Source organism: Cetorhinus maximus, unplaced genomic scaffold (assembly GCF_964194155.1).
Source record: "Cetorhinus maximus unplaced genomic scaffold, sCetMax3.hap1.1 HAP1_SCAFFOLD_1653, whole genome shotgun sequence".
Lineage (NCBI taxonomy): Eukaryota > Metazoa > Chordata > Chondrichthyes > Lamniformes > Cetorhinidae > Cetorhinus > Cetorhinus maximus.
Window position 1 is genome coordinate 65,036 of NW_027597593.1, and position 8,615 is coordinate 73,650.

General features: G+C 51.0%; 2 long non-coding RNA genes across 2 annotated transcripts; one reads left to right on the forward strand and one right to left on the reverse strand.

The window, feature by feature from the left end:
- Positions 1-1,006: 1,006 nt before the first annotated feature.
- LOC144676511 (uncharacterized) lies at positions 1,007-3,082 on the forward strand. Its single transcript, XR_013575358.1, has 2 exons — positions 1,007-2,157; positions 2,213-3,082. It is a non-coding gene; the product is annotated as an uncharacterized LOC144676511 (long non-coding RNA).
- Positions 3,076-8,309, reverse strand: LOC144676510 (uncharacterized). Its single transcript, XR_013575357.1, has 2 exons — positions 8,155-8,309; positions 3,076-3,445 (listed from the first exon to the last, which is right to left on the reverse strand). It is a non-coding gene; the product is annotated as an uncharacterized LOC144676510 (long non-coding RNA).
- Between the last annotated feature and the right edge of the window lie 306 nt (positions 8,310-8,615).

The following is an 8,615-nucleotide window of genomic DNA, read 5'->3' on the forward strand; positions in this document are numbered from 1 at the left end:
ATGTGTAGTGATTCATTTTGGTAAGAATAACACAGAGACAATACAAAAGAAAAGGCACAATTCAAAGGGGGTGCAGGAGCAGAAGGACAAACATACGAATTAGGAGCAGGAGTAGGCCATTCGGCCCCTCGAGACTGTTACACTATTCAATAAGATCATGACTGATCTGATTGCCTCAACTCCAATTCCTGCCTACCTCTGATAACCTTTGACTCCCTTGTTCATTCAGAATCTATCTTAAAAATATTCATTAGCCCTGCCTCCACTGCTCTCTGGGAAAGAGAATTCTACAGACTAATGACCCTCAGTGAAATAAAAGTCTTCTCATCTCTGTCTTAAATGGAAGACCCCTTATATATAAACTGTGTCCCCTAGTTCCAGTCTCCCCAACAAGAGGGAACATCCTTTCAGCATCCACCCTGTTAAGCCTCCTCAGGATCTTATATGTTTCAATAAGATCACCTCTCAAGTCTTCTAAACTCCAATGAATACAGGCCCACTCTGTCCAACCTTCCCTCATATGAGAACCCCACCATCCCAGGTATCAATCGAGTGAACCTTCTCTGAACTGCTTCTAACCCATTTATATACTTAAGTAAGGATCCAAAACTGTACACAGTAGTCTAGATGTGGTCTCACCAACACCTTGCACAAACGTAGTACAACGTCCGACTTCTATATTCCATTCCTCTTGCAATGAACCTCGGAGTATATTTGCACAAATTGTTGAAGGTGGCAGGATAGGTTGGGAAAGTGGTTAAAAGGCATTGGGGATCCTGGGTTTTATAAACAGAGTACTAAAAGCAAGGAACCTATGATGAACCTTTATAAAACACTAGTTTAACCACAACTAGAGTATTGTGTTAAATTCTGGGCAATGTGCTTTCAGGAGGACTTGAAGGCTTGAGAGGGGTTGTTACAGTCCTCTTGGGGAACTCAAACTAAAATAGCCAGATTTATCAAACGACTCCAAAATGAAAAAGAACTGCCAACAAGATTTCACTTTTTGCAACTTTTACTTTAACAAGAATAAGAATGCACTAAATTAAACACGAATTAACTGGGAAATTGCAGTTAGAATGAACTATAGATCGCACATGTAATAGTGCATACAACAAAAACGATCTCATGAGATTACAAGCATTTGCATCACTCCCCATACAAATGCGGCAACATGTGCAATCTCTCAATCTTATCAATTCAGCCTCTAGTACGTTGTGGATCTCTCACTTTTCTCACTCAATAGATTTGGTTCTTGAGTCACCTGAAACAGTAGCTCCACTCCTTCTGAGTTTCCTGGAGACAGTCGTCACCCAAATGGCACACTCCTGCTGAACCTCCTTAGCTAGGTTCATAACAGTTTTGATGATACAGATTCCTTTACCCGAATCCTTTAATAAACCTCATTAAACGTTCTGGTTGACTCTGACAAAATTGAAGAGCATTAGAGGAATTATCCAATTCGCAATCTTTACTCTAACCCTGTCTTCAGCTTTCTGTCCCTAGTAACTGTATTACACGCACAGCTCCTTGTAAATGTGCCTTCTCTGCTCTTCCCCTGCTGCAGCTTTTGTTCTTTACAGCAGTAGCTTCCTTGCCTGTCTTCTCTGTGTCTGCAACCGTACGCTGATTGCCGCCTTCTTCAGTTCTTTGTGTCTGGCCACACGGCATCTACATCTTAATTTCCTTCCTTTTGATACTGCTTCCAGGTCAAGGGGCACATGGACCAGTATTTTTTATTATGCAATAAAACTATAATAGATCCCTTGACAATTGATGGCACTCTTAAAAGCTGTTTTCAAACATTCTTAAAAACAATTAAATTTTCCTTACTGCTTCTAGGTCAAACTTCGTCACAGGGTGCATAAACGATTTACGAGAATGGTTCCAGGGATGAGGAACTTCAGTTACATGGATAGATTGGAGAAGTTGGGGCTATTCTCCCTAGAGGAGGTTTGATAGACATGCTCAAAATCATGAGGGGTCTGTACAGGATAGATAGGGGGAAACAGTTCCCATTGGTGGAAGGATCGAGAACCAGAGGACAACGATTTAAGACGATTGACTAAAGAACCAATGCAACACGAGGAAACACTTTGTAACCTGGTGAGTGATTAGGGTCTGGGATGCACTGCCTGAGAGCGTGGTGGAGACAGGGTCAATCGAGTGGTTAGGATCTGGGATGCACTGCCTGAGAGTGTGGTGGAGGCAGATCCATCAAGGCTTTGGAAAGAGAATTATATATTCACCAGAAACAAAACAAAACAAAATTGGAGTATTAAGGGCAGGGAAGTCAGACTAACTTTTGTCTCTTCTTGCAGAGAGTCAACATGGAGACTCAACAACATGAATGGGCAATCTCTGTGATTTCCCATTCTGCATCACAACACATTCCTCCACACCTTTTCATCATTTCCCTCAATCCCATCTTCTCACAATATCCCACACACCAACATACCATCATATTCCCCAATCCCACCTACCCATCCTGATTATCCCTCAACCCCACTTCCACATCCTCATTCTTCCTCAATCCCACCTACCCATCCTCTATCTGCCAATCCCACTTACCCAAACACACATCTCAATTCTACCCATTCATTCCTTCAGTTCCATCTACACACCACCTTCATTATCCCTCAGTTCCACATTCACACCACCCTCATTATCCCTCAATTCCAACTAAGCACCCTCATTATCGTCATTTTCTCCAATCCCATGTCCCCACCCTCTCACACTTTCCCTCAATCTCATCCATCCATCTTATCTCTATCCTCACGCCTACCTCACCAATATATCCTAAAATCCCACGTTCCCCCACCATATCATCCAATCCCATTAGTTCACCTTGACACCATAATCCCTCAATTTTACTTTCATACATCCCTCAAAGTAACCAATGATATACCTGCCCTGGGAGTATTTGATAGGGACAGTTTAGAGGGACCATTACTCTGTATCTACCCCTGTGCTGTACCTGTCATGGGAGTGTTTGATGGGACAGCGTAGGGGGAGTTTTATTCTGGACATACATGGTAACAGGCCTCACACTGACATTTGTCCAAACTTGACAGGTATGGCTGGTGTTTTTTTATTTTAGAAAGCAGTATCTACAACACTTAGTCCAGTTTAAGGGGTAATTTAACATTAGTTTTGAGACTGAATCACTGGCAGGATATTAGAAAGTAGTCCATGAAACATGCATCACAACAACCATCGTCAACATTCAGGCTTCGAAGCAGAAAATTTCCAATCGGGTCAACAGTCTGTATTTGGTTTCGTTGTTAAAGGCTGAGACAATTGTTAAACTTCAGTGAAAGTATGTATGCAATCTTCAGAGCCACTGGTCAGGACTTGCCCTTGCTCACAGCCAATCCGATCAATCCTGCCATTCCGGCCAATCCAACGATTGCACCCCCGACAATCGCCATTCCCAGCAAACCATCTGTGAAGACCAGGAGACAGCAGGGTCAGTCAGGCAGCAGAGTGAGGGTCGGGGGTGGTGGACAGGGTCCACGGCAGGGTCGCCGGGGGTCCGGCGCGTGGGGCACAGGGTCGCCGGGGGTCCGGCGCGTGGGGCACAGGGTCGCCGGGGGTCGCGTGGGGCACAGGGTCGCCGGGGGTCCGGCGCGTGGGGCACAGGGTCGCCGGGGGTCGCGTGGGGCACAGGGTCACCGGGGGTCGCGTGGGGCACAGGGTCACCGGGGGTCGCGTGGGGCACAGGGTCACCGGGGGTCGCGTGGGGCACAGGGTCACTGGGGGGTCACGTGGGGCACAGGGTCACCGGGGGGTCACGTGGGGCACAGGATCACCGGGGGTCCCGTGGGGCACAGGGTCGCCAGAGCCGTGGGGCACAGGGTCGCCAGAGCCGTGGGGCACAGGGTCACCAGAGCCGTGGGGCACAGGGTCACCAGCGCCGTGGGGCACAGGGTCACCAGAGCCGTGGGGCACAGGGTCACCAGCGCCGTGGGGCACAGGGTCACCAGAGCCGTGGGGCACAGGGTCACCAGCGCGTGGGGCACAGGGTCACCAGCGCGTGGGGCACAGGGTCACCAGAGCGTGGGGCACAGGGTCACCAGAGCGTGGGGCACAGGGTCACCAGAGCGTGGGGCACAGGGTCACCAGAGCGTGGGGCACAGGGTCACCATCGCATGGGGCACAGGGTCACCAGCGCATGGGGCACAGGGTCACCAGCGCATGGGGCACAGGGTCACCAGCGCATGGGGCACAGGGTCACCAGCGCATGGGGCACAGGGTCACCAGCGCATGGGGCACAGGGTCACCAGCGCATGGGGCACAGGGTCACCAGCGCATGGGGCACAGGGTCACCAGCGCATGGGGCACAGGGTCACCAGCGCATGGGGCACAGGGTCACCAGCGCATGGGGCACAGGGTCACCAGCGCATGGGGCACAGGGTCACCAGCGCATGGGGCACAGGGTCACCAGCGCATGGGGCACAGGGTCACCAGCGCATGGGGCACAGGGTCACCAGCGCATGGGGCACAGGGTCACCACAGCGTAGGGGGGCTGGGTCAGCGAGCAGGTCTGTACCTTCTGACCCATTCTGGGGGGGGCCGTTAAACCCTGAACTGCAGCTTACATTCATGCAGCACGTTTAATACGATGATGCGTCTGAACGCGCTTCACCAGGAGCATCATGAAACTAAACATGACACCAAAACACATAAGGGGTTATAGACCCGATGACCTAAAGTTTGGGAAAAGAGATAGGTTTTAATATGTGTCTTTGCGGCTAAAAACAAGGCAATGAGGTGCAGGGAGGGAATTCCAGAGCTTGGGGCCCAGACAACGGAAGGCATGGCCGCCAATGGCAGAGGGGTTCCAACGGGGGATGTACAAGAGGCCGGAATTGGGGGAGCACAGATATCTCAGACGGCTGGCGGCTGGGGGAGATTACAGAAAAAGAAACATAGAAACATAGAAACTAGGAGCAGGAGTAGGCCATTCGGCCCTTCGAGCCTGCTCCGCCATTCATTATGATCATGGCTGATCATCCAACTCAATAGCCTGCTCCCGCTTTCTCCCCATACCCTTTGATCCCTTTCGCCCCAAGAGTTATATCTAACTCCTTCTTGAAAACATACAATGTTTTGATCTCAACTACTTTCTATGGTAGCGAATTCCACAGGCTCACCACTCTCTGGGTGCAGAAATTTCTCCTCATCTCAGTCCTAAATGGTCTACCCCATATCCTCAGACTGTGACCCCTGGTTCTGGACTCCCCCACCATCGGGAACATCCTTCCTACATCTACCCTGTCTAGTCCCGTTAGAATTTTATAGGTTTCTATCCAGCGAATCGGGAGGGGCCAAGGATTTGAACACAAGGATGAGAATTTTAGGCTAGATTGGCAAAAGAACATAGACGCCTGTGGCGTTTGTAAAAGAATCCTGGAAGGCAGCAGCGCAGGTTGACAATACAGCAGACAGGATCCTAGACTTTATCGTGAGTACAAAGGCTGGGGAGTAAAACTAAACTGATCTAAAACTCGCCCCCAGCTAGTAGAGTGTGTTCACACTTCACAAAGGATGCAAACGTTTTGAAGGAGCTACAGAAGTGATCTGCTAAAATGGTTTCAGCAATGAGGGACCACAGCTACATGGATATACTGGAGGAGTTGGCCTTGTTTTCCTTGGATCAGAGACCTTGACGTGGGAGTCCCGGGGATAATATCAAAATTTGCAAACGAGACAAAATTTGGGAAAAATTGCGTGTGAGGAGGGTAGTGAGAGACTTCACGAGGACATAGAATGGCTGGTGAGATGGCAGATGAAATTTAATGCAGGGAAATGTGAAGTGATTCATTTTGGTAGGAAGAGCATGGAGAGACGATATAAAATAAAGGGTGAAACTTTAAAAAGGTGGGGGGTGCAGAAACAGAGGGAGCTAGGGGCACATGTGCACAAATCATTAAAGGTGGCATCAAAGATGCATGGGGGACCCCGGCCTTTATAAATAGGGGGGTAGAGTACAGAAGCAAAGGGGGTTATGTTAAACTTGTGTAAAACACTAATTTGGCCTCAGTTGGTGTATTGTGTCCAGTTCTAGGCACTGCATTTTAGGAGAGTTGTGAATGCATTAGAGAGGGGCAGAAAAGATTCACAAGAATGGTTCCAGCAATGAGAAACTTCATTTATGTAGCTAGATTGGAGAGGTTGGGACTGTTTACCTTGGAGAAGAGAAGGTTGAGAGGAGATGTGATAGAGGTGTTCAAAATCATGAGTAACTCACCATCTGACTCCCCAAAGCCTGTCCACCAACTACAAGGCACAAATCAGGAGTGTGATGGAATACTCCCCACTTGCCTGAATGAGTACAGCTCCCACAGCATTCAAGAAGCTTGACACCATCCTGGACAAAGCAGTCCAATTGATTGGCACCACATCCACAAACATTCACTCCCTCCACCACTGGCGCACGGTGGCAGCAGTGTGTGTACCATCTACAAGATGCACTGCAGGGATTCACCACCGACCAAACTCACAACCACTACCATCTAGAAGGACAAGGGCAGCAGACACATGGGAACATCACCACCACCTGGAAGTTCCCCTCCAAGTCACTCACCATCCTGACTTGGAAATATATCAGCCGTTCCTTCACTGTCGCTGGGTCAAAATCCTGGAACTCCCTCCCTAACAGCACTGTGAGTGTACCTACACCACAGGGACTGCAGCGGCTCAAGAAGGCAGCTCACCACCACCTTCGCAAGGGGCAATTAAGGATGGGCAATAAATGCTGGGCCCAGCCAGCGAAGCCCACCCATGAATGAATTTTTTTTTTTAAAAAGTGGGTCTGATTGGATTCCTCTTCAAAAGAGCTGGCGCAGACACGATGGGCTGAATGGCCACTTGGTGCTGTACGAGAAGAACATATTCTAACTAAGAGCTGGGGAACATTTGAGGGACATGTACCCGGGCGACAGCCAGGGAGGGGCACCACGTCCAGGCAGTGAATGGATGACAGCCCCTCTTTTAAATACCAGCTGATGCCACCTGTGCCCCAAGAGAACTTCACAACCGGGGCACCCACTACCCCCATATCCAGCCCACTCAATCTTCCCAATTCATTACTCCCCACCCGACATCCCCACACCCCTCACCCTCCCCTCCCACCGGGACTTCCAGATTTCTCCCCTTCAGCAGCCCCAGACACCAATACCTCCACTCCCACCCCAGGGTTAACACAGTATTCCCACTGCCCACCCCCAGCCCCTCTGGTTTGCCTTAGCCCTGTTCTTGTACCCCTGCTGCTGACTGATGCCAGTGAGTTCCAGTTCCTCTGCTCAGCCCAATGCTGCCATGATCGAGGCTTCAGTCCATGGGATCAGCCCACTCAACGAACACGCTGATGGGAGCTACGGTGTAAAAATGGGGGGCTCGGAGCAGAGGGTGATTCAGGCTCTGGAACGAACCTCAATAGAGAGCTGCTCCTCCCTCACAAACCACCCAAACAGGAGATGGGCTGCTGCAGGCTGAGGTGAAGCTTGTCATTCAGACCGAGCTGAGGGCAGCTCCATAGGGGGGGGTTAAAGGAACAGTCCCCTCGGATTCTGGGAATGGGGATTTGGATTAGTTCCTGAGGTGGGCCGCCTCTCTCCCTCTCTCGTGCCAGCCTCGTGCTGCCCCTCACTGGCTCCCAGTGTTCAGTGCGTGAGCGACTCTGTGCCAGTCTCTCATGGCCCCTCACTGGCTCCCAGTGTTCAGTGTGTCAATGACTCTGTGCCAGTCTCTCATAGCCCCTCACTGGCTCCCAGTGTCCCGTGTGTGAACGACTCTGTGCCAGGTCTCTCATAGCCCCTCACTGGCTCCCAGTGTCCAGTGTGTGAATGACTCTGTGCCAGTCTCTCATAGCCCCTCACTGGCACCCAGTGTCCAGTGTGTGAACGACTCTGTGCCAGTCTCTCATAGCCCCTCACTGGCTCCCAGTGTCCCGTGTGTGAACGACTCTGTGCCAGTCTCTCATAGCCCCTCACTGGCTCCCAGTGTCCAGTGTGTGAATGACTCTGTGCCAGTCTCTCATAGCCCCTCACTGGCACCCAGTGTCCAGTGTGTGAACGACTCTGTGCCAGTCTCTCATAGCCCCTCACTGGCTCCCAGTGTCCAGTGTGTGAATACTGCTCCATCTCTCACCTCGTTGCATCTTTTTGTCGATGAGTTTCTCCAGCTGTAAACCCTGCGCATTGGTTGGTTCATTTTTCAACATCGTACGGATAAACTTCAGAGCTTTTTCATATTCCTGAAAATCAGAGGAGCCGATCAGAGGATTTGCCCCATTTCCCCACAATGAATAAGCACAGCCTGACCTGGGGCCAAGGGTTGTTGGGGGTGGAGAGAGAGAGAACAACGGGGTCCAAGAGGTGGTTGGTGGGGTGAATGGAGGGTGCAGGTCAACAGGAGCAGGGGCACATGGGGGCCGAAGGGGGGCAGTGTTGGGGCCCATGGGGGTGGAGGGGCCCCACAAGGGGGTAGCGACGGGAGTGACGGGTGGAGGCGAGGGGCGGCGGGAGGGAGGGGGGGGGCGAGGGGCAGAGGGAGCGAGGGGCAGGGGGGCGAAGGTAGGCCGGAAGGGAGGGGGGAGAGAGGGGCGGCGG